The sequence below is a fragment of the Mirounga leonina genome, unplaced genomic scaffold (genome assembly GCF_011800145.1).
Source record: "Mirounga leonina isolate KUSES-001 unplaced genomic scaffold, KU_Mleo_1.0 Mir_53, whole genome shotgun sequence".
NCBI lineage: Eukaryota > Metazoa > Chordata > Mammalia > Carnivora > Phocidae > Mirounga > Mirounga leonina.
In genome coordinates this window covers 98,709,015-98,734,920 of record NW_023270807.1, presented here as the reverse complement: position 1 = coordinate 98,734,920, position 25,906 = coordinate 98,709,015, and the positions used below count along the sequence as shown (strand labels likewise).

Here is a 25,906-nt window from a genome sequence, read left to right as displayed (position 1 = left end):
AATGTACGAGTCGTAACGTAGGTTGTACTAACGGTACAACCTAGTGAGGGCGTAGACACTCAGGGAGGTGACAAACGTGTCCACGGTCACTTGGCTAAAAAGCTCAGACCCAGGCTTCAAATCCGTGATGACCTACTCCCAAACCTGACTTCGCTCCAGAAAAACGGGCTTGCAGCAGTTGGGTATACTAACCTTACTGCTGATTTAAATTACACAGCCATCTCCTGAGGCCTCCACAGAAGACAGCCCCTCCCATTACATTTTATTTATTTATTTATTTATTTATTTATTTTTTCTATAGGATCTTTGCACACTGAATTCTTACTGAACGCTCTTTTTTTTTTTTTTTTAAGATTTCATTTATTTATTTGACAGAGACAGAGACAGCGAGAGCAGGAACACAAGCAGGGGGAGCGGGAGAGCGAGAAGCAGGCTTCCCGCCGAGCAGGGAGCCCGATGCGGGACTCGATCCCGGGACCCCGGGATCATGACCTGAGCCGAAGGCAGTCGCTTAACCAACTGAGCCACCCAGGCGCCCCCATTACATTTGTTAAATAAAAACGAGCATTCGTTAACAGTGCAGTACTCCCGAGCTATAGAGGTGTACAGTGGGATAATTCACTCAACCACGTATGAGGAAACATACAGCTGGGGGCTTGGCCAGGCCAAACACATTGGCACATCATCCGATCCATCATTTCTTCCTGAGGCTGGGCCCGCCGCTGACCCAGCAGCCCTCAAGTGACTGGCCCCGCGGCACAGCGGGCAACGCTGGGCCTTGCAAGTGTTGACACAGCTGCTCTGGGGGCCCCTGAGGGGTGCCCCCTCCCAAGCTGTTCATCCCAGTACTATGCGCGAGCATGGCAATAGGGAAAAGCAGCCACGTGCAAGGGGGACACAAACCAAATCTATCCCCCCCACCCCCACCCCTTAACGTGGGCAGGAGAATGGTCCTTGGAACTCACAGACTGGAAAGGGCGGACCCAGGATCTAGGCTGACCTCAGCGCAGCTCCCAGAGGGCAGAGGGGGCTGCGCGTCATCACGTCCTGGTTAACCCCGGCCCACCCTCCACCAGGACAGCTTCCTGAGGAAATCCTGCCGGCTACAGAGAAAGGGGAGGCCGGGCCAGAGGGTGTAGACAGGCGCAGGCATGTTTTGTTCTGTGGCCCTGCCCACCCGAGCAGAGCCTCTGCAGGGAACAATCTTCTGGCAGCAGCAGAACTGAAGAGCCAGGCTGAGAGATGGCCTGACTAGGATCTGCAAGTCAACAATGTGCACGGTTTGCCCCAGCTGCAGATTGCTCTAAGGACTAAGTTGCTCACTCCTAAGCTCTCAGTTTAAGAAAAAATATTTACACTGAATAACAATAAGACACACAGTACACTTTTACCCCCAATTACTATTTAAAATTCAAGTTAGTTAACATACAGTGTTAATATTAGTTAGAAGATTATTAGTTAATATTAGTTAGTTCAGGTGTAGAATTTGGTGATTTGAGCCTTACACACAACACCCAGGGCTCATCAAAGTGCTCTCCTTGATCCCCGTCACACATTTAACCCATCCCCCCACCCCCTCCCCTCTGGTCACCACCAGTTTGTTCTCTACAGTTAAGAGTCTTGGTTTTCTCTCCCCCCACCACCCCAGGTTCATTTGTTCTGTCTCTTAAATCCCACACACAGTACTCTTCCTCTTCCGCATGTTCCCTAGCCAAAGGTCAAAAAGCTTCACAGCCCAGAACAAGCCTACTCAGGTGTGTACCCACCTGGCTGGGGATGAAATTCCAGTCAGCACCATGTGCCCTGGTGTCTCCTCTGACCTTATCCGGGTGCCTGGCACGTGGCAGACACTCAACAGATGTTTAATGAATGAAGATGCTGAAGTGGGAGAATCCCTCCCAGTGGCTACACAACCACAAATAAGAGTATCCACGTGTACCAAGAGCATGGCATGAAAAATTATATTAGAACAAAGGCAAGAGAATGAATAGAAAGGATGTTGTTCTTACCCACGCCCATCCCCTCTGTTTAAATCAACTGCAACCACTCTCTCATGTTTGTGCTTCTCCTTAGAAATTCTCTTTAGGACCGGGGGAGTCCTGAGGCCACTGGGGACCCAGCCCCTTCTCAAGATGAAACAGTACCTGCCTTTCTAGTAACCCAAAATGTCAAACACAGGACTCTGATAAGACATTTTATCCTATGCTATCTTAATAAATTCAGGCTCCAGGGAACCTAATGCAATTTTTGTTCATTATACTCCAGTGCAGAAAACTGTCTCCCCTTTCCCTATCCTGCCTCTCTTCTTGTCCTCCATCTTGCCAGGCACAGTCATATGGAAGGAAGGATGCTGCCAGCAAGCCAACACCTGGCCATTACAGACACCACCACATCTCCAGGGTGGCAATGGCTCATAGCTCTTCTTAGGAAAGAGGAATATTTAAAAATGCAATAAAGATTCACATACACACTGAAGTGTGGTAAGAAACCAATTATGAGCTGTGAAGCCAGAATTCCTGGGTTTATGTCCCAGTTGCAGCATTGTGTGACCATGGATGAACACCTAACCTCACTTGGCCTAACCTGTAAAATGGGGTGACAAGGACAGTCCCAACATCTCATCTCACAGGGCTATGTGAAGGCCAAGAGACATACCCACAGATAACATTGAGCACAGTGCCTGCCACGCAGTAAGCACTCAATAAATCTTAGCAAGTATTACTAAGTACCAAAATTCGAGAATTAATTGTCTAAACAAAGCTATAGGACAGCTCTATGCGTCAAGCATTTTATTTTTAGGAACAGTACCACAGAGGTATTTGAGATTTTTGAGGCATTTAATTAAGTCTGACACAGTTATCCTCCCCCCCCCCCCCCCCCCCAGTGAGCTTTTTAAACACAAAGCTTCATTTAAATATTATTTGGAACCCTACTTCTAAGTACCAGAAACTGCATGTGTGTTGGTGTTTATACCAACAGGAGATATCAGCACAAGAAGAGATCTCCCCTTTGTCATCAACAATCATCTGGGATTTGCTGCCCTCATCCACACAGTGGATTCTACCACGACCTCAGAGTCTGATGTTAGGGCCTACTTTTCTCAAACACCTGAGAACAGTCCTTTCTGCCCATGGGGGTTAGTAAGCACCAGGGACTGCAGCCAAATGACTGCATCTTACAACAGTGACTATTGTCACCGTCAGTCACCACATTTCCTCAGACGAGCAATGAGCTTAATGTGAAAACACATCTTATTTTAGAAAACATGTGGCTCATGCATCGTGGAAAAGGTTGCGGGTGGAGCAGGGGCACTGAAGGTCTCTTTTAAGAGGTCAAATGCCCTCAGAAATTTCAAGAAAACTAAGCAGACTGATTGGGACCCTAAGTGTAAAAAGTTAGCTGAAGAATATAGGCACATGAAGGCAACTCATTCTTTTTATTTCCCCCACCACATACCCATCACCCTGTTCACCAGTGAGCTGAGGCTCAGGGACATGCAAGCATGAGGCCTTCTCCTCCCTCCCTTACCCCACCCCACCACGAACCAGCTGCCAACTTTCATCACTTCTCTCATACGCATCTCTCAAATCCACCCTTTCCATTACCTTAGCCCCCTGCCTATCATCCCAGCATGGAAACCGCATCACTGCACCACCCTCTGCTCTGAGGTCCAAGGCTCCACGGCCTCCTGCTGACAAAGCTAGCGGACAGTGACCTGAGCGATGGAGCCTCTAGCACCTTCCAGGAGGGGCGAGGGCTCTGGCCCATTCTAGGGGCCCAGCTGAGAGGGGTGGGGAGTTGGGGGAAACAGAATGGACTGCCCATCTCCATGTCCCTCTGGTCCTAATTAAATTTCCCAAGTGAACTTTCTTACAGAAAAGAAAACGTCCTGGTAGTCCAGTCTGCTCAGCAGTTTTAAATTCTCACCGTAAATTAGCTGACTGACACTGGGTTTATCTCGATTCCGCACCCTGACCCTCACAACCAGAGACAGTCTACCTAGATGATCAGGCAAAACACCTGTCATCCTCAATTCTCTGCCCTGCTAACCACCAGCCCAGCTTCAGAGGCTCTACCTCCAAAACCTATTCTATATCTGTGTGCTTCTCTCCAACTCCTGGACTACAGTCTGGTCCAAGCCATGCCCACCTCATTATAGTCCATTTTCCATACACTGTCAGTGATCTTTTAAAAATATAAGCTAATTTAAGAACTCCAATGGCGGAGCGCCTGGGTGGCTCAGTCGTTAAGTGTCTGCCTTCGGCTCAGGTCATGATCCCAGGGTCCTGCAATTGAGCCCCACATCGGGCTCCCTGCTCAACAGGAAGCCTGCTTCTCCCTCTCCCACTCCCCCTGCTTGTGATCCCTCTCTCACTGTGTCTCTGTCAAATAAATAAATAAAATCTTAAAAAAAAAAAACTCCAATGGCTTCCAATCATGCGTAAAATAGAACCCTGACTATAGGCAATGTCACCTGGCCTGAATATCTCTTTGACCCACTCTCGAATCTCTAATGCTCTCCAAACAATAATCATTTTGGCCTTGTTTCTGTTCCTAGAATTCACCAAGTTCATTCCTATCTTAGAGCTTTGGATGTTCTCCCTGCTTCAAAAAGTGCTTCCCTCCACCCCGATTCTGGCTCATTCTCAGCTCCTTCCTTGACCACCCTATTTATATCTGGCCATGTATATTAACTACCTAAAATTTAAATAAAAAGATAAAATAAAATAAAATATAGCCAGGAAACCTAACTGCTTGTTCAGTCTTCAAGGAGTTGATGGTTCTATACAGGAGAAACTGCACAAATATACCATGTACTAGTAGATAATGGGTTTATATCTTGCTTTGTTTCACAATGAATTTGAGATGGCAATTCAAAATAATAAGTGATAAAATCTTAAAAATGGGGGGCCTGGGGCGCCTGGGTGACTCAGTTGGTTAAGCGACTGCCTTCGGCTCAGGTCATGATCCCAGGGTCCTGGAATCGAGTCCCACATCAGGCTCTCTGCTCCTTGGGAGCCTGCTTCTCCCTCTGCCTCTCTCTCTCTGTCTCTCATGAATAAATAAATAAAATCTTAAAAAAAAAAAAAAAATGGGGGGCCTGGCTGGCTCAGTTGGTGGAGCAGGTGACTCTTGATCTCAGGGTTGTGAGTTCGAGCCCCACACTGGGTGTAGAGATTAGTTAAAAATAAAATCTCAAAGGGCGCGTGGGTGGCTTAGTTGGTTGGGCGGCTGCCTTCGGCTCGGGTCATGGTCCTGGAGTCCTGGGATCGAGTCCCGCATCGGGCTCCCTGCTCGGCGGGGAGCCTGCTTCTCCCTCTGACCCTCCCCCCTCTCATGTACTCTCTCTCATTCTCGCTCTCTCAAATGAATAAATAAATCTTAAAAAAATAAAAAATAAAAAATAAAAAATCTCAAAAAAAAAAGATAGTAAGTGATGAACACTTTTTTAAAAAAAGATTTTATTTATTTATTTGACAGCGAGAGAGAGAGAGAGAGCACAAGCAGGAGTGGGAGGCAGAGGGAGAGGGAGAAGCAGGCTCCCTGCTGAGCAAGGAGCCCGATGTGGGGCTCAATCCCAGGACCCTGCGATCATGACCTGAACTGAAGACAGACGCTTAATCAACTGAGCCACCCAGGTGCCCCAGCGATCAACACTTTTTAAAGACGCACAAGTAAAGAAAGAGTCATGATTTATCCATCTTCAAAAGAACTCAGTTCCAACACGGTCATCTCCCCAAAGGATACACAGTTCTGTATGCTTGTAGGACAGATTCTCTCTCAGAGAATCACAATCAAAAAGGGGAGGCACAGACACTGATAAGGCAGTATAAGAAATCCCAAACAACCAGAGTTAGGATTAAGAGCCACCTGCGAATTCCACAATCCATCAGATCCCATTACATAGATGATGAAGAGGAAAGACGAGAACCTACTTGGACATGAGTACCTCAGTAGAAGCCTCATTTTCATTCATTTTGAGAAATGACAAAGTTCAGGCCCAAACTTAAATACCAGTCAAGCTTGTTATAAAAAGTCCAGGCATTTTAAGTCAGACACTTAGAAATCTGCCATCGCCCCACCAAGTCCAGACAAAACATCCAAAGAAATGAACTTCCTTCTTACTCCATCTTAAGCTTCATGCCTTCCCAGTATCTAACACCTTCTTGTGCTTCCTGGGCACAGTCTCTGCCTTTCCTAAACATCCCCTCCTCAAAAAATTATCCCTGCAGGGGTTAATATCTAAAATATATAAAGAACGGGGTGCCTGGGTGGCTCAGTCGTTAAGCGTCTGCCTTCGGCTCAGGTCATGATCCCAGGGTCCTGCGATCGAGCCCCGCATCGGGCTCCCTGCTCAGCAGGAAGCCTGCTTCTCCCTCTCCCACTCCCCCTGCTTGTGCTCCCTCTCTCGCTATCTCTCTCTCTGTCAAATAAATAAATAAAATCTTTAAAAAATAATAATAATAAAATATATAAAGAACTTATACAATGCAACACCAAAAAAACAATCTGATTAAAAATAGGCAGAGGACCTGAATAGCCATTTTTCCAAAGGAGACCTACAAATGGCCAACAAATACATGAGAAGCTCAACACCACTAATCATCAGGGAAATGCATATCGAAACCACAGTAAGATATCACCTTATACCTGCCAGAATGGCTAGAATAAAACAGACATGAAATAACAAGTGTTGGCCACGATGTGGAGAAAAAGAAACCTTCTTACACTGTTGGTGGGAACGCAAACTGATACAGCCACTGTGGAAAACAGTTTTGAGGTTCCTCAAAAAATTAAAAATAGAAATACCATATGACCCAGTAATTCCACTAGTGGGTATTTACCAAAAAAACACAGAAACACTATTTGAAAAGATACATGCACCTCTATGTTCGTTGCAGCATTATTTACAATAGCCAAGATACAGAAGCAACCTAGGTGTCCATCAGTAGATGAATGGATAAAGAAGATGTGGTATATATGCAATGGAATATTACTCAGCCATAAAAAAAAAAAAATTGTCATATGCAACAACATGGATGGACCTATAAGTCAGAGACAAATACTATATGATTTCACTTATATGTAAAATCTAAAAAACAAAACAAATGAATAAACAAACAAACAAAAAGCAGAAACAGACCCATAAGCACAGAGGAAAACAGATGATTGCCAGACGGGAGGGAAGTAGGGGGATGGGAATAATGGGTGAAGGGGAGAGGGAGATAAAGGCTTCCAGTTATGGAATGAGTTAAGTCACAGGGATAAAAGGTACAATGCAGGGAACACAGTCAATGGTACTGTAATAGTGTTGTATGGTGACAGATGGTAGCTACACTTATGAGCACACCATAACGTACAGAGGTGTCCAATCACTATGTTGTATACCTGAAACTAATGTAACATAACGTGTTCAATTATACTTTAATTAAAAAAAAATTATTTCTATCTTCCTAGCCCAATCTCTCCTTCCATTTAATCTCCCTTTACTGGATCACATCAAGGGGTAGCAAGACATAAAAGGTAAAGAAAGTAAGGAAGCAGCATTTGAATCCAAACAAGAACCGCAGTTATAGGGTTGGGAGGGCGGGGGTCAGGGGGAGGAGAAATACAGTGTTACCTCCTTCCTTTTAAAATCCTATAGCAGCAGAACCAACAGCATCTTGGTAGGGAGCACGATGCACCACAACAGGTCTCAGTAAAAAATAAAAAGATGGTAAGAATGCAATCCAACAAAAAATAAAATGGCACACAGGCTGTAAATATCAAACGAATGATACAAACAGTGGGTGTTAAAGCACACGTGGAGGACAGAAATACTGACTTTGCCATGTCAAGCTACTTACTATAAAAATAGTTCAGAATTTTAAGTCATTTGACAGTGAAGCAGACAGCCAGGAACTTGTCTGGTCAAAACGGGACATAGTATAATACTTGGAAAAAAGGATTTTACTAATCATAGAATGTTCTCTATTTTGTAAATATTGATATCCCTGACTTCATATTTCATTTTCACTCTTTTGCAATAGTTCCTGCTGTCAGAACTCTGGGGCACAGTACTCATGCTAACCTTGTGTTCCCTCCAGCCCCTGTGTCAGCAAGCCAGTCTATCCTGGGCAGAGCCACTGGCTGGAATTAACTCCCTCACCTTGACCTTGCATCAACAGAAATCTTCCTTTTGGTCTTGAGTCATTTCCTGCCCCAATATAGCAATTTCTGCTTTTATAGTCTTCTTAAATATTGAATCATAAACTCTAAATGTGGTCAGGAGAGCCAACTTTTGCATTTCAACTCCCACACTACACTGAAGTGTCTGCACCCTTTCTTTTTTTGCCCATTGCTGAGCTTGATTCCAAGTTAGTGATTCCTTTGCCGTTCTTCTAAGCGACTACACTCTGGTCCCTGCACTCGCTCCACTGACTTTCTAGGGTCACTTGGTGAGTATACGCCCAGAGGAAGGGGAGACAGCTGGGGGCCATCGCTGAAAACTTTGGGGGCTTTCTTCTTTCATGACCATGAATCATCTTCCTTCTCAGTCTCAACTTTGAAACTTTCCTTTTCCTCTGAGAATCAGGAGCTTAATAGGATGTCTGCTGGGCTGTGTAATAGCCTCCCAAAGGGAAGTGATGAAGGTTTTGGCTTGAGTCATTGAACTCGAGTTGGAAAAGTAATCTACGGTAATGTACTACAGGGAGCAGTCCCTTCCTAACATAACAGGATGGACTACAGATGATCTAAAAAAAAAAAAAAAAATTTACTTTTCTAACTATCTATTTTTATTTTACTTTACAAAGACATTTCTGTGAAAGCATTTATTCCGAATGAAGGGTGAAGATTAAAACAAATTTATTCAAGGGTCTGAACCTGTTAGAACGAAATGTCCTGTAAGATTTTAATTAAAATGTCCAGTGAAGAATCCATAGGGAATATAATCTAAATTATTTCCACTTTCTCCATATCCTCTCTTACGTTCATTCTAAACCCTCAGCAATCTAGTAAGGAGTGATTTCTGACTCCCCAAATCCTGCATCACAGCTAGGATGCCTCACAGACCAGGAGATAAAGTGGTACCAGGAGGAGTCTCAAACAGAGGTCAACATTTTCATCCAGAAACCTCTATCCCTCCTTCCCTAACAGTCCTCATGGAATACAGATTTTCCTAGTCTTACGATGGGGTTGCATCCCAATAAACTCATAGTAAACTGAAAATATCCTAAATTGAAAATGCACGGGATATGCATAACCTACCGCCCATCAGAGCTCAGCCCAGCCGGCCTTAACACTTACATCAGCCAATAGTGGGGCAAAATCATTTAACATGACACCTATCTTATGATAAAGTGTTGAAGAGCTCATGTAACTCTATACTATACTGAATACTATACTGAAAGTGAAAAATGGGATGAATGCATGGGGACAGAATAGTTGTTGTTGTTTTTTTTAAAGATTTTATTTATTCATTTGAGACACAGAGATACAGAGAAAGAGAGAGAGAGAGCATGAGCAGGGAGAGAGGCAGAGGGAGAGGGAGAAGCAGGCTCCCTGCTGAGCCAGGAGCCCGACGTGGGGCTCGATCCCAGGACCCTGGGATCATGACCTGAGCCGAAGGCAGACGCTTAACCATCTGAGCCACCCCGGCGCCTGGGGACAGAATAGTTTTAAGGATATTGGCTGTTTACCCTCGTGATCAGGTGGCCGAAGGGGAGCTGTGGCTGCCCAGCACCACAACAGTGTTGTACTGCAATATTGCTAGTCCAGGAAAAGATCGAAATTCAGATTTTCCCAAAGTGGGCCCATCATAAGCTGGGGATCCTCTGTACCATAATTCATCTCCCTCTTACTGTATTGGAAGGATTGAGGGCAGAGAATTCAGAGGGTGAGCCCAAAGGGTGAAGCAGGAGAGCCTAGGGTTTGTGGATATCTCCAACATCCCTTTGGGGCCTGTAATCCTATCCCCCACAACCCTTTTTTTGCCAGAGTCTCGGACACCCCCCACACCAGCTTATCCGCCCTATCCTAGAAGTCAGTTCAAGAAATCTAGCATCAATGGCATTTGATCTATGTTGAGCTAAGATTTTCCTCTTCACTCACTCAACTCTGTTCTGGGCAGTGGTTGGGATGTGAGGAGGAGGGCACGGCAAAGAAGTGTGGTCCTCTTTGGAGGACCAACTCAATTCCACCACTTTAGAACAAAGATGTAAAGCTTTCTTAAGTCTTCGTTTCCATCACCCACACCCACCCTTTTCACTTTCATCAAAATACAGATACAGTTGACTTGAACAACATGGATTTGAATTGTGCAGGTCCACTTATATGCAGATTTTTTTCTTTGATAAGTACAGGATAGTACTATAAATGCATTTTTTCCTCCTTATAATTTGCTAATAACATTTTCTTTTCTCTAGCTTACGTTATTATAAGAATACAGTATATAAGGGGCACCTGGGTGGCTCAGTCGGTTAAGCGTCTGCCTTCGGCTCAGGTCATGATCTCAGGGTCCTGGGATGGAATCCCACATTGGGCTCCCGGCTCAGCGGGGAGTCTGCTTTTCCCTCTCCCTCTGCCCCTCCCCCCGCTCATGCTCCTTCTTTCTCTCTCGATTGCTCGCTCTCTCTCAATTGCTCTCTCTCTCTCAAATAAATAAAATCTTAAAAAAAAAATACAGTCTGTAACACACAAAATGTGTTCATCAACTAGGTTACTGGCAAGGCTTATGGTCAACAGTAAGTTATTAGTATAGTTGTGTGTGAATGTTGACTCTGTGGGGGGGTCGGTGCGCCCCTGACCCCTGCACTGTTCGAGGGTCAAGTGTCTATATAACAGTAATAATAATGGGGAGCAGGAGAAGAGGGGAAAGCCACAGGCATTGGGCTGAGGCCTTATTTGTGTGGGAAAATGGGACACCGAGCAACCTTCTTCCTCTTCCCAAGTTCACTTCATTCCTCATCTTCTGTCACGCTTGTTACTCCCTCAGCCCTTGGGAGAGGACCAGAGCGGCCTGTGTCCCACATGCCGAGTGCAGTCCCCCCACACGCAGTAAACGCTTGTGGCACAGATGTCTGTGCTTCCACAGTCAGGTTCTGACTGGGGCTCATGGCTCATCTAGCTTTGCAATTTTCCTTTTCCTGCTGGTCAAGTAGTTCGCCCATGCAAAGTACTAAAACCGGATGAAGTTGTACTCTCCTTGTACCTTCCTCCTCTTCCCAATAGCTGCTTCCGAGTAGAAAGGAGATTAACAATCAAGTACCAAAACTAGGTGGCTTAAAAAAGGAATTTATTGTCTCGTGGCTCTAGAGCCTAGTAGACTAAAAATCAAGGTTTCAGCAAGGTCATGCTCCCTCTGAAACCTGTAGGGAACTCCTTCCCCCCTAGCTTGAGCTTGCCAACAATCTTTGGCACTCTTCGTAGGTGTGTATAGATGCATCACTCCAATCCTCCATCTACTTATGTTCCATGTGTCTTCACATCACCTCCCCTCTGTGTCTGTGTCCAAATTTCCCCACACTGAATTAGGGCCTGCTCTAATAAACTCATCTTAACTTGATTAAACCTACCAAGATTCTATTTCCAAATAAGGTCGCACTCTGAGATATATGGGCTTAAGACTTTAGCATATCTTCTTTTGGTGAACACAATTTAACCCATTAAGACCACCTCATAGGGTTATTTGGACAATGAAATGAGATGATGCAAAGACTTAAGTGTAAGACCTAAAACCATAAAACTCCTACAAGAAAACATAGGTAGTCATCTCTTTGGTATCTGGTGTAGCAACATTTTTCTAGAGATGTCCCCTCAAGCAAGGGAAACAAAAGCAAAAATAAACTACTAGGCCTACACCAATATAAAAAGAGTTGCACAGCAAAGAAAGCCATCAGCAAAACAAAAAGTCAACCCTACTAAATGAAAGAAGATTATCTGCAAATGATATATCCGCCTGGGGATAATATCCAAAATATATAAAGAACTTATACAACTCAACACCAAAAAAAACCTGCAGATTAATCTGATTAAAAAATACAGAGAGGATCTGAATAGATATTTTTCCAAAGAAAACATACAAATGGTCAACAGATACATGAAAAGAAGCTCAACACCACTAATCAGGGAAATGTAAATCAAAACTACAATGAAATATCACCTTACACCTATCAGAATGGCTAGAATCAAAAATAACAAATGTTGGTGAGGATATGGAGAAAAAGGAACCTTTGTACACTGTCAGTGGGAATATAAATTGGTATAGCCTCTATGGAAAGCAGTATGGAGGGTCCTCAAAAAACTAAAAATAGAGGGGCACCTGGGTGGCTCAGTCGTTAAGCGTCTGCCTTTGGCTCAGGTCATGATCCTGGGGTCCTGGGATTGAGCCCCACATTGGGCTCCCTGCTCGGCGGGAGGCCTGCTTCTCCCTCTCCCACTCCCCCTGCTTGTGTTCCCTCTCTCACTGTGTCTCTCTCTGTCAAATAAATAAAATATTAAAAAAAACCCCAAAAAACTAGGGACGCCTGGGTGGCTCAGTCGGTTAAGCGTCTGCCTTCAGCTCAGGTCATGATCCCAGGGTCCTGGGATTGAGTCCCGCATCGGGCTCCCCGCTCTGCGGGGAGCCTGCTTCTCCCTCTGCCTCTGCCTCTCTCTCTCTCTATCTCTCATGAATGAATGAATGAATAAATAAATAAATAAATGAATGAATGAATGAATGAATGAATAAATAAATAAATAAAAATAGAAAGAAATACTATATGATCCAGTAATTCCATTAGTGAGTATTTACCCAAAGGAAACAGAAACACTAATTTAAAAGATATAAGCACACCTCTATTTATTGCAGCATTATTTAGAACAGCCAAGATATGGAAGCAACCCAAGTGTCCACTGATAGATAAATGGATAAAGATGTGGAACACACACACACACACACACACACACACACACACTAGAATATTACTCAGCCACAAAAAAAGAATGAAATCTTGCCATTTGCAACAACATGGATGGACCTAGAGGGCATTATGGAAGTGAAATAAGTCAGAGAAAGACAAATACCGTGATTTCATTTATATGTGGAATCTAAACAAAAGCAAAAAGAGACCCATAAATACAGAGAAAAACTGATGGTTTGGGGGAGGAGGGAGGAAGTGGAGGGATGAGCAAAATGGGTGAAGGAGAGTGGGAGGTCCAGGCTTCTGGTTGCAGAAAGAGTAAGTCAGACAAGAATGAAAGGTACAGCATAGGGAATAGAGACAATGGTGTCCTATCGGCGTTCTATGGTGACAAGATGATGAACTACCCTTGTGGGGAGCACAGGAAAACATACTGAGTTGTCCAATCACTATCCTGCGCACCTGAAACTACTGTAACATTGTGTCAACTATACTTCAATTGAAAAATAAAAAAGAAATGAGATAATGCATGAAAAGAGCTTAGTACGGTGTTTGGCACATAATACATGATCTATAAATACCAGCTATCATTAATATTGTTATTTTATTACTAGGTCATGCAGTCTTTCTGCCCCATTGCATCTTTGCGAAAAAGGCTTTATAAACAAGTCCTTATAGCAGTCAAGTTACAGAGAAGAATATTCTAACTACTGCAAAAAAATATAACCTCCAAACTCCTTGGGAAAGGAAATAATTCCAGTGGTTGATTGGACACTAAGTTGTAGAGTGTTCTTTGTTCTATCCACTGAGCTCTGAAGCATCAAGGAAGCACGGAATGTAGAGCAGTGTAGGAATCAGTAAAGAAAGTCCTCCAAAGAATCTGCTGACAACTGAATTTCTAAGTTCTTTTGGTTGGAAGAAAAAAATCTGGATTCTACCCCGACATTCTCCCTACCCTGCCACAAAGAATATATGCCCATACTTTTAAAAACAGAAATCCATACAGGACAACAGACACACATAACATTAGAAAACCAGAAGCCAATGAACCCATTAACTGACTGCTAATGGTCTAAGGAGCACAGACTTAAATTTAAAGGAAAAAACAAAACAGGTGATCACTTTTAGTTTTAAAAGATATTTCAGAGTCTAAAATACATTCATCGTTGTACAACAGTGACCACTAGTCACAACCAAGGCACTGCTTCAGCATCTGCATGCTTTCCTCTGCACTAATAAAGCTTGTTTTGATTTGGACCTTCTTGGAACAAAAAGTAGTGTGTCCCTACCCCTATCCCCATGCATTTTGCTAAGTCATTTTTCTACCAAAACAAGCCTCAGAGCCTCATCAATCCTCGCTGCCAACTATATTGCATAATTCAGTACTTATCTTGACCTAACTAGCAAATTCAGGCTTCCAACCAATCTTGCTTTGGCTTGTTCGCTCGGTCTTTGGCTGATTCTCTGGAACCATCTGTAACCCAGTGCCTCTGAGCAACACTTGCCCTGGATTTTCCCCTTCATATGTAAGGACTTGAAACAGAACATCCTCATATTTGCCTGCAAGTAAGTCCACAGGTATACAAAAAACAGGTTTATGTGTCTTTCCAAAAATCTTGATTTTTTTTTTTTAAGTTAAACCTACTGTTATAAAAGCAACTGTTTTGCAGCTTGGAAAACTTTTTGGCTGACAACAGGAGAATTTGCCTTTCCCAGTGGTGGGAAAGAGGGCCTTCCTGTTTTCCACAATAGAAGAACAAACTGGAAGTCATGAGAAATAAAGTGGTGTTGTTCCAGAATATGTAGCAACCTAGTGACAATGAGACACCAGAACTTCATGCTTCTCTCTGCCTCTTTGGAAGCGGTGAGCCCGCAAAGCCCGGAGTACCTGCCATACTGACCTACACACACTCTGACACCCAAGACCCCAGAAGAAACCAGGCAGCCTGGGTGGAAAATGGGAAAACACAGACTGCAGATCCCCTTCTGGCTCCACCCCCAAACTCTGCTCAAAGAAGAGTAGGGCCCACATCCATCTGGGTCTGGTCTACTTCAGGTGGCCATTTGCAAACATTTGCAAAAATTCAACTTCAGTGTTTCACATCTAATAAACTTAGAAGTCTAAAATTTGTAGAAGCCAAAAATCAACTAGCATTTTTTGTTGTTGTTGTTGTTGTTGTTGCATTATGGGGTTGAAATATGGACAATGAAATGTCAGCATGTTTGAAAAGGAAACTAGGAACCCTAGCTTACTCACATGGCTGAAGACCCGAGGCTGCCAACAAGACTGGGTTTCTGGTGGCTGTAAGAGCTTTAAACCAGTCAATGTACGTAAAGACACACGGTGAAGTGCAAGGAATTATACCAATGTAAATATCATTATCTAATCTCTACAGCAGCCCCTCTTAGAGTAAGTGATGTGACCTGCTAAAAATCTCCTCATGTTTAAGGAGTGAATTAGTTCTATTTGTCTCCTCTCCCTGTTTCTATGGAAGTTCATCCACCACGGAAGGCATCCTGCCTTCTAAAGACACAAAATGCGCAGCTCTTCAGTGACGTAAGCTAGAGAGTCCTTTGATATAGAATGTGGGGGTTACTATCTGACATTCTGTTCTGTTGAAACAACACAGGGTTCTTTGCTAATGCTAAAGTTACATCACATGAATTTTACTGTATCTTTCATGTACCACTTATGAATCATTTGATACCTATTTGCTTTAAAGCTCACCATATAGTCTCAATTTCATAATAGCCTAATCAAGGCAAATCACCACATGCATCAGTGTTATGAGGGGCTTTCATTAAGTTACCACCTGGACCCCACATGTTACACACAAGTTGGTCGTTACTGCCTTCTGCAGCATGTTGCTCCTTCCCCCCAGTAGACTATGCCCTAACGCTACGCTTTTGTAGAAAGTTTTCAACTCAACTGTAATTCATGAAAAAATAGGCCTTAAAAATGAAATGTTTTATCTTTCCAATAGACAATGTTCATGGTCTTTATAGACTTGCCCGAAGATTTCCAATTCCTTCTGGTTTTCTTTAGATGCATAATGAAGTTCCGCCAAAATAAAAATGTAGTATAAGTGGCAAATTTACTCATTACTAGCTTACAATTCTTCCTCAAACCACAGCAAATTCCATTTTCTACCATATTCACACTGAAATGTGTCTGGTGGGGACACGCCCATGTGATACTTGTAGAAATTCTTGATTGGAGACCGAAGACTCCTAATGAAGATGCGAAGATCCAGAATAAATGACTGGCAACCCTGACAGAAACAGTGGTCAATTCAATAAAACCCTGGGAAAATAGTTCACGAAAAAGCTCAAGATAATGAAAATAGATCTAGTACATTCACATGAGTCCAACACTCAAAAAATAAAATCATTAGTTAAGTGGATGCTTTCGATACTTTACATGTTTCTACCAAGTCAACTATTAAAAAAGGTCTCACTATTGCAACTTGAACCCCATTTAAACAAAATATGTTTTCATTACAAACACCTTCTTGCCTCCAGAAAACCCTGCCTATTCACAAGTTTTATAAATTCTCTCTCGAGTATAGACAATATTTTTAATATTTCCTAACACATAACCCGAATTTATGCACTTATTTATTTTTAATTAAAAGATTTTATTTATTTACTTAAGAGAGAGAGAAAGAGCCAAGAGCAAGGGGGAGGGGCAGAGGCAGAGGGAGAAGCAGACTCCCCGCTGAGCAGGGAGCCCGATGCGGGGCTCAATCCAGGACCCTGGAATCATGACCTGAGCCAAAGGCAGACACTTAACCGACTGAACCACAAAGGTGCCCCTTTATGCATTTATATTTAAGCCATCTATTTTAAAAACGGCATTTGAGATAAACAAAATCAAGAGTATCAATTCTAAATTGAGCATGTGAAATCAGATCATCCCTCCACCTAAAGATGAAAAGTGGAGAAATTAATTCACATTCTAACTAGAGATCCAACTTTTAATAGTTAATAAAAACGAACATTTATGATCTGCTTACCATATGCCATGCAGTTTCAGTGATTCAGTTCATCTCACCAGACTTGATGATGCCAATGACTATCATGCCCATTTTACAGATGAGGAGACCAAGGCACAGAATGGTCAAGCAACTTGCCAGGTCACACATCCACTAAATATTTGAAGCCAGGATTTGAACCCAAACAGTCTGAACTACTCCCTTTGTTCTTAACTACTCTACAAAACGATCTTTCAGTTTTCTAAGATGTTTAATTTTTTGTTTGTTTCTAAATGTTCTAATTCTGTTACTCTTCTCTGCTTAAAACTCTTAAAAACTGTACCATTACTTTTTTTTTATTAAGACTTCATTTCTTTAGACTAGCTTCAGATTCGTAACAAAACTGAGGGAAAGGGGCAGAGATTTCCCGTGTATCTCCCACCCCCACACATGCAGAGCCTCCCCATTATTAACATCCCCCACTGTGATACTGTGATTCATACTAAGATATTATGTACTTGGTCTCCTCCCAATCCTGGCACAGGGCTCCTAAAACTCAATTTCTGGAGTGATAGGACTACTTGCCAGTTCACTAGGAGTCCCTTTTGAGCGCACCTGAGTTTATGCTAATGAAGTGCTGTAGGGTGAGGCCCCTAGAAAGCCTCAAGATCAGGCAGGTTGCCTGAAAGACCAGAAGATCAAAGGATAGGAACTTTCACTCTCAACCCACCCCCAGATAGGGGAAAGGTGCTCCAGATTGAGTTCAATCCATAGCCAGTGGCCAATGATTTGCTCAATCATGCCTATGTAATAAAGCCTCCATAAAAAACCAAAAGGGCAGGATTCAGAGCGCTTCCAGATTAGTGAACACAAGGTGTTATGGGGAGTGGCACCCCAGAGAGCATGGAGGCTCCCATATACCTTGCCCTATGCATCTCTTCCATCTGGCTGTTCCCGAGTTATAGCCCTTTATAGTAAACAGGTGAACTAGTAAACTGGTTAATCTAGTAAGTAAGTTGGTTTCTGGAGTTCTGTGAGCTGCTCTAGCAAATGAATCTAACCTGAGGAGGGGGTCATGGGAACCTCCGATTTGTAGCAGTAGTTCGTCAGAAGTGCAGGTTAACAACCTGGACTTGTGATTGGCATCTGAAGTAAAGATAGTCTTTAGGATTGAGCCTTTAACCTGAGGTACACAGTGCTAGACTTGAGTCAAATTTGTGGTCAGTGTCCACTGAGAAGTGGACAATTGCTTGGTGTTGTTGAAAAAAAACCATCAGGGGGCACCTAGGTAGCTCAGTCAGTTGAGCATCCAACTCTTGATCTCAGGTCTTGATCTCAGGGTCTTAAGTTCAAGCCCTGCGTTGTTGTTCTTAAAAAACAGCAACAAAAACCCCATCAGATCCACCAGAGTAGTACGGGTATTACACTGATGAACCTACACTGACACTTCGTTATCACTCAAAATCCAAAGTTTACATTATGGTTCACTCTTGGTGTTGTACGTTCTCTGTATGGGTTTGCACAAATTTATAAATGACACGTATCCACCATTATAAAAATCCTCTGTGTTCCATCTGTTCATCCCTCTCTTCCCCGAATGCCCCCCCAACCACTGATCTTTCCATTGTCTCCATGGTTTTGCCTTTTGCAAAATGTCACAGTCAGAAACCTTTTCTGATTGGCTTCTTTCATTTAGTAATATGCATGTAAGGTTCCTCCATGTCTTTTGATAGCTTGATAGTTCATTTCTTTTTAGTGATGAAAAATATTCCATTGTCTGGATGTACCACAGATTATTTATCCAATCACCTATTGAAGGACATCTTGGTTGCTTCCAAGTTTTGGAAATTATGAATAAAGCTGCTATAAACTAATCCATGTGTGCTTCTGTGTGAACATAAGTTTTGAACTTCTTTGGGTAAATACCGAGGAAGGAGCACAATTGCTGGATCGGATGGTAAGAGTATGTTCAGTTTTATAAGAAATCTCCCAAGTGTCTGAACCACTCTTCATTCCCATCAGCAATGAATGAGAGTTCCTGTTACTCCACATTCTCTTAAGCATTTGGTGTTGTCAGTTTTCCACATTTTGGCCATTGTACAGGTGTATAGGGTATCCCATTGTTTTTGTTAAAAAAATTTTTTTTAACCCTGGGTATTTCCAAATAAAGACATGTGTAAAATTGCCAATGGTTTATTTTGTAAGTGAGGTCCTTAAAATCCTCTGAAAATGAGTATAAGCCTATAACAAAGATACTTATTCTTAAACTAGAATATTCCTTTCTTGTAATAATATTGCAACACTGCATTTTTAAAAGCACCCCAAAAAGTTTATAAACATTTTTTTCAGCTCTAATAAAAAACTTGTTGGTTGACAGTAAGTCTTAGGCAAAAGTATTAAAGTCCAGGTGTGCCTGGTGGGCTCAGTTAGAAGAGCATGTGACTTTTGATCTTGGGGTTGTGAGTTCGAGCCCCACATTGGGTGTAGAGATTTTTAAATACATAAAATTAAAAAAAAAAGTATTAAAGTCCACAAAATTAACTAGGATAAAATTTTAAAGTAATAGAGCTCAGCATACATACTAAGATTTTTTCATTCTGTTTCTCAATGGCACTTTTCATTAAAACTACAGTTATATGCATTTTTTTCTTTCACTTTTAATTCCACTATTAACCTGAATAGTAGGAGAGAAAATGAAGCCATAATCAAGCACAGAGTCACGGGTAGACACATTAGACCTTCCTCACACTACGTGCTGTGAAACCAAACTAATAAACAATGGATGAAGCACCAAAATTAACTATGAATCCCCAAATCCGCATCACAGACACCAAGGAGAGCCGCACTGTACCTTCTATGATAGAGGGCACAAGAGTCCAACGAGCATTCACTGTAAATACAAACGTATTCATGTTTTTACCAATCATTTCAGAAGGGTGAAAGACAATAGTAAGGGCCCTTGAGAAAAGAAAGAATACTGGGGCGCCTGGGTGGCTCAGTCGTTAAGCGTCCGCCTTCAGCTCAGGTCATGATCCCCGGGTCCTGGGATCGAGTCCCACATCGGGCTCCCTGCTGGGCAGGAAGCCTGCTTCTCCCTCTCCCACTCCCCCTGCTTGTGTTCCCTCTCTTGCTGTGTCTCTCTCTGTCAAATAAATAAATAAAATCTTAAAAAAAAAAAAAAAAGAAAGAAAGAATACTGATTACAGAGAGGAAAAATACTATCTCATTATCAAGCTTTTGTCTTCTGAGTCTCAGCGATACCCTAAAGCCTAGGGACCCCGTGTCTGTGCTAGAGTATCTCTGTTGCCTGACTTGAAGGCAAGAAAAAATATAAGCGAGGTTATCTCAAGGAAGCATCTCATCTCATGAAGAATTAATGCTATCCAGTGAGACATATTCCGGAACAAAAGATGGGACACGAGACACAGGTGGCCAGGAGCACAGCTAATGCTACCATTGTCAGGTCTCATTACCAAAAGTTAATCAATCAATAAATGAGCAAAGCATGTGAAAAACGACAAATCCAAAGGGTCACAAAAATACATTTTACGTCAAAATTAGTCCGAAGGTTTAGTTAAGTCTGACAGTGTCAGTCTTAGCCTGTACTCACTGGTATTAAATGGTATAGTTAATTCTTAGAGACTTAGCCTCTACCCATTTAAATTCACTATTCTGAGATCAATTTTATTTCTACTGTATGATAAGAACGTGTGTAAACCATGAGTAAGGACATGATGTACCACTGTAAGATTATTATGGTTAAGTATGAAGCCAAAAGCACCCTTAAAAAGAATACATTAGACAAACTACTAGTTATAGGTTTTCCTCTTATGTCCTTTGTAAAATTGAGCTACAGATTTGCTTCTGAATCAATATGCACAACTGAACATTTCTCTCTCCTTTGCTGTTCTCTAGAATTAGCTTTTAGAAGACGGAATTAAAGATCATTTAGCTATAACACCACGTGCATATTGCTACAAATAATAATTCCCCTCTTTAAGGAATAGCACATCATTCACTGCAATAAAGACAGGTAGATAGATATGAGTACACATATATGTGCCTCGATATTTTTTCTTTAGAACAAAAAAGAATCCTAAGACCACGACATCTCTAAAAACCTCTCGCACTAACCGAGCCTCCTTGTGAGCTTAAGAGAATCACCAAGAGAAAGGGACCACAGAGCAACCCTTGACTACTTAGAGATATTGAGTAAACTATGGGGACTAATGGAAGCTAGACACGTAACGTGCTATGTTTCATAAACATTTAGCCCTGCTTCTCACCACTGCCAACTCATCACCCACCAAAGTTACTTCGGTAAGACACAGAAGGGATCATGGCAGGCGGCAGTTGCAAATTCTGCACCGGGGGGGCTCACTGGAGCCCATAGAATGATTGCACCCACTTCAGTACTCCACGCTAGCTCATCTTTATTCCCCTTGGCTCTGCCCAGGAAGCCCTCCTTCCCCCCTTCCTTCCTTACGCCTCAACCCCTCAGTGGAGAACAGCTCTCAAGGAAAGCCTAACTCACGGCCACGGTCCAAACTGAATGGCATTTCTGGGAAATGGCCCCACTCTGTGCGGCGGGCTGCCTGGGCACGCTGCTCTGCCCACTGCACTGTGGGACCGCGTGCTTCTTTGCGCGAAGGACGCGGGGGCTGCTGCAGTTTTTCCTACAAAACTATGTCCTTCTGGGGCGCCTGGGTGGCTCAGTTGGTTAAGCAACTGCCTTCGGCTCAGGTTATGATCCTGGAGTCCCGGGATCGAGTCCCGCATCGGGCTCCCTGCTCGGCAGGGAGTCTGCTTCTCCCTCTGATCCTCCCCCTCTCATGCTCTCTGTCTCCCATTCTCTCTCTCAGATAAATAAATAAAAAATCTTAAAAAAACAAAAAACAAAAAACTATGTCCTTCTGGAAGCCAGGAGCAAGCGTCGCTGGTACTTAGCTCAACAGCTTTAGCAAAAAGGTTGATAATCAATGTCTCAATAGACATGTGAAAGAATAAACTATAAAACTGTGGCTAGGAGCTAATTTCTGGGAAACAACACATGATCCAAATCCCAGCTTCTGTTTACTATCTGTGTGATTTAGGACACCCATGTGTATGCTTCCACTGTAAAATGGGGACAGCAATGCTCACTGGTCACAGGAGAGAATCTAGGAAGGTAAGTATGGGAAGGACCCAGGAAGGTATCAGGACCCAGAGCTTGGGAACACTCCCTGCCCCGTCCCCACCCCCACCAGCTGCATTCTATCATCAGAAATTGGAGTAAACAATGAAAAACAAGAATATCAGTAGTAAATCAGGTGGAAAGGGAAGGGTTACAAGGTAGAGAATGGCAGCTGAAGGCGATAAGTAGAAAAAAGGGGGGCATGAAAGGTCATTGTAGGGCAAGGGTCTCTCCCCACATCAAAAGATTTAGTGACTCCAGCCAGAATTATGAGACTTAATTCTGTCTCTGGCCAAGAACTGAAAATCAGGAGGCTGTAGAGTTCTGGTCCCTACTCTGTACCTTGAGCCTTTAATTCCTCCTCTAAATTAGGGGGTGGAGGGCTCACTTCCAAGGTCTCCGCTCCCTGCGCTACATCACCCTGCAACTTCACTTACGAAAGCCACAAGGCTTTCAGCTGGCGAACGGGAACATAAAATTAAGATGAAGTCAGAATATTTCAAACTGGGGCTGACTCTCAAATTCCAAGACCTAAAATTAATTAAGTCATTAGCTGATGGGCTAAACAGGAGACACCACCCAAAGAATATGTAAATTAATGCTTTCAAAGGAGTTTGCATTTTAAAAGCCCCCTGGAGATCTTACTAACATCTCCCCTCCCCCACACTTTCGCCTAAAACTACAAAGCAAAGGGGGGGGGGTGGTGGTGGTGGTGGTGGTGTGTGTGTGTGTGTTTTAAGGATCTTCTTCAGTAAATAGCAAGACTGGATAAACCTAACAGTTTTTGGACTAAAGCCTGCTATATACTTTTATGTGGCTTACATAAGAATAAGAATGGGGGAAGGTCCAAGTGTCTCCAGACAATGGATATTCTCTAAGCATTGCTAGGAAATGGGTGTAAATTGTAGGAACCAAGCAGGGAACAGAGGAAAAATAAGGTTTGGGGGAGGTGCATCTTGCAGGATCTTGCAAACAATAGGCACTTACTAACTCCTTTCTCCTCCCTTCCCAGTTAGCAAGCAGCTTTCAAGGACTGGCTCAGCTTTAAGAAGTCCTCCAATTCTGAAGGAAAAATAACCATCACAACTTACCGAATGGATAATCAGTGCTGAAACAGTGATCTATCATATCTAATAACCTTAGCAGTTCTACTCATAAAAACCACTACCCTCCCCGCCCCCGCCCCAAAAAAGGAATGTTGTGTCTGCAACATGGAGTAAAGATAAAAGAGTGAAATCCCACAGGATCTTAACTTGTTTCGCACTTCTCCGCAGAAATGTAAGCATGTCGTTGTGAAAGGTGACATGCTTGAAAACCCAGGCAGACCACATGTTGGCGGAGTTAGAGAACAGAAGAACACATTTCACAAGAAAGCCATGGTCTGATTGCTCAGGATTTACAAACATTTCACAATCTGCCATTACCGTTTCCAGTGGAAGCACCAGGATTCTGGTTTGCATAATGAAACTGCTCGAGCGCTAGGTTCAAGCAAGGGCAGAATTAACGTCTTCATAAATGCACCCCATTACAGGGGGTACGGTCTCTACAGAACTGGATTTTGATGTGGCTCCTGCATTTAAGAAGTATATACTTTCTTCCTTTTCCATTCTATAAAACCATGTACTCAGGACCCAGTAAATCCCAGGCACTGGAGATTAAAAAAAAGGGGGGGGGGGGAGTAAAATACTGACCCTGCCCTCCAGGCACTGGCACACGGGCTAGTGTTTGGTAAGCTCGTTTTCTCCAAATTCTCTATTTACATATTCACTTACTAGCATTTATTCATTCTAGCACAGCCCGAACATTTTCATGCCATAAATTACACTATTATTTCTTCTCTAAATAAGCATTTTTGTTAACAAATTATCTAAAAGCAACTGGCTGGTTCAGAACTGTGCAGGACTGAATTAATTTAAATGCAAAATGTGTCCTAATGAACTCAAACAACCATCCTGTATTTACTGAGATCTATGCCCCAGAAGGTTAGAACCTACAAAATCCCTGGGGTGGATGTTCAGTGCCTCTCAAGTTGGCAAAGGGAGCCGTGCTCATTCACCTAAAAAAGTTTAACTCAAAAGGCTTGGAGGTTTGATTTCTACAAACAGGGGAATCCAGAAAGTAGCTACTGTGCCTGAAGTCTTGAATGTGTGGATGTATAATTCCCCTACTACCTCTACTCCCCTCAAGTTCCGTACTTAAAAAGACCCAAGGAGCATTTTCCTAAAATACCGGATGTAATTACATTTCTGCTATGTTGATCTGGGACAGTTAACTGGGGAGCATCATGGCATCACCCTACTGAGAACTGGGGTGCACTCTGTAATTGTCAGTAACAAGGTGTGTGTGCCATTGGTCAAGTCACTTCACCTGTGCAGGCTGACAGACTGCAAAATCTTATTTTAAAAATGAAGGAAATGTTATCTTTTATCTGAGAAAGAATAGAGGAAGTCAACTGTCAATTCTGTCTTGATATATTTCTAGAAAGACAGTCTCCTCTAAACATGTGGATGACAGTTTTCTAAAAGCAGAAAGAATAAAGATCCTTTTAACCTGGTGACTTTTTACAGACAGGCAAAAGGGGAGATAAACCATATCTTCATCTGAATTTTACTAAGGCACAATCCTGATGCCCACGTTTACCCCAAAGGAAAATAAGATTGTCTAAAAGATGGGAAAACAGAAGTGAACATACTTGCTTTGAGACAATCATTTACATTCTTTCCTGCCTCACACTGAACTACTGGCTCTGTAAGAAGTACATATTTTCTTTTCTCCTACATCTGCCCTTTGAATAACAGGTTTGAGCTTCTCCAGCCCCACCCCATCTTTTAAATCAGCCAAAGAACACTCAGCTACAACTGACCCAACAGTGCTGGAATCTGCCAGGGAAGGGAAAGCAAATCTTCAGAAAGTGCCATCTGCCAACCACCACCCCCCTCCCAAGCAACCCTGAGACCACACTCCCATTTAAGTGAGCCCCTCCAGCTCTCCCCTCCACAACCACACCCGAACAAGGGATGCGATGTGATGTTATGAGACCAATTTTCTCAGTGACTAAAAATTTACTGAGCAGGATCTAAGCAAGAAATAACAAGGTAAGTCTCCTGCTTGACTAACGTAAAAAAACAAACTTATCACTGTAACTTTAACATATTCATTGGGTTTTCTGAAATTTCACTAAAGGCCCATATTCAGCAATAAAGTTCAGAAAATGCAAAAACTTGAGATTTTAAATTTTTAAAAATAAACTTTTTCTAAATACTGGAGAGTGAAAAAAGCAGAAATCTTTGACCAATCTTCCCTGGTTTTCTGTGTAAGAATAATCCTAGACACCAATGAACACCTAAAAATGAATTAGGTGAGACTTTAGGATGTCTGGAATGATGAGACACGAGACTATTTGCAGGGGGAAAAAAATAGAGAGCTATCATTTATTGAGCACCTACTATATGCCAGTATGCTGAACACTAGATACACATCAACATAACTAAAACTTAGAGAACCTAAGAAGCAAGGTAATGAAACTGAAGACCTCATTCCTTTGCCTCATTTTGCAGGGAATGAAACTGAAGATCAGTGGGGTTGAATACCTTGGCCAAGGTCATGCAGTCAGTCAATGGGAGAGTGGGGATTTGACCCAGCCTCACTCACGCCAAAGCACAAGTGCTTAATTCCTATGCAAAAATGGTACACTTCTCATCATCCCCAAAGAAGTTTCTTTTCAAAAACTATACCTTCCATCAGAAAGAGAAAAGACCCCAAAGTAAATACAGAGCCTTTTCCAACAACTGCCAATTCCAAATCTTTACACTGAAATTGACTCTTTATGTGTGGATTAAGATCTCTGACTGTAATAACCGCCACCCATCCGATTCCGG

General features: G+C 42.7%; 1 protein-coding gene across 5 annotated transcripts in view; it reads right to left on the bottom strand.

Annotated features, from left to right (window-relative positions):
• Positions 1–25,906, bottom strand: part of SASH1 (SAM and SH3 domain containing 1) — a 245,573-nt gene that overhangs the window by 162,355 nt on the left and 57,312 nt on the right. The window lies entirely within an intron of this gene.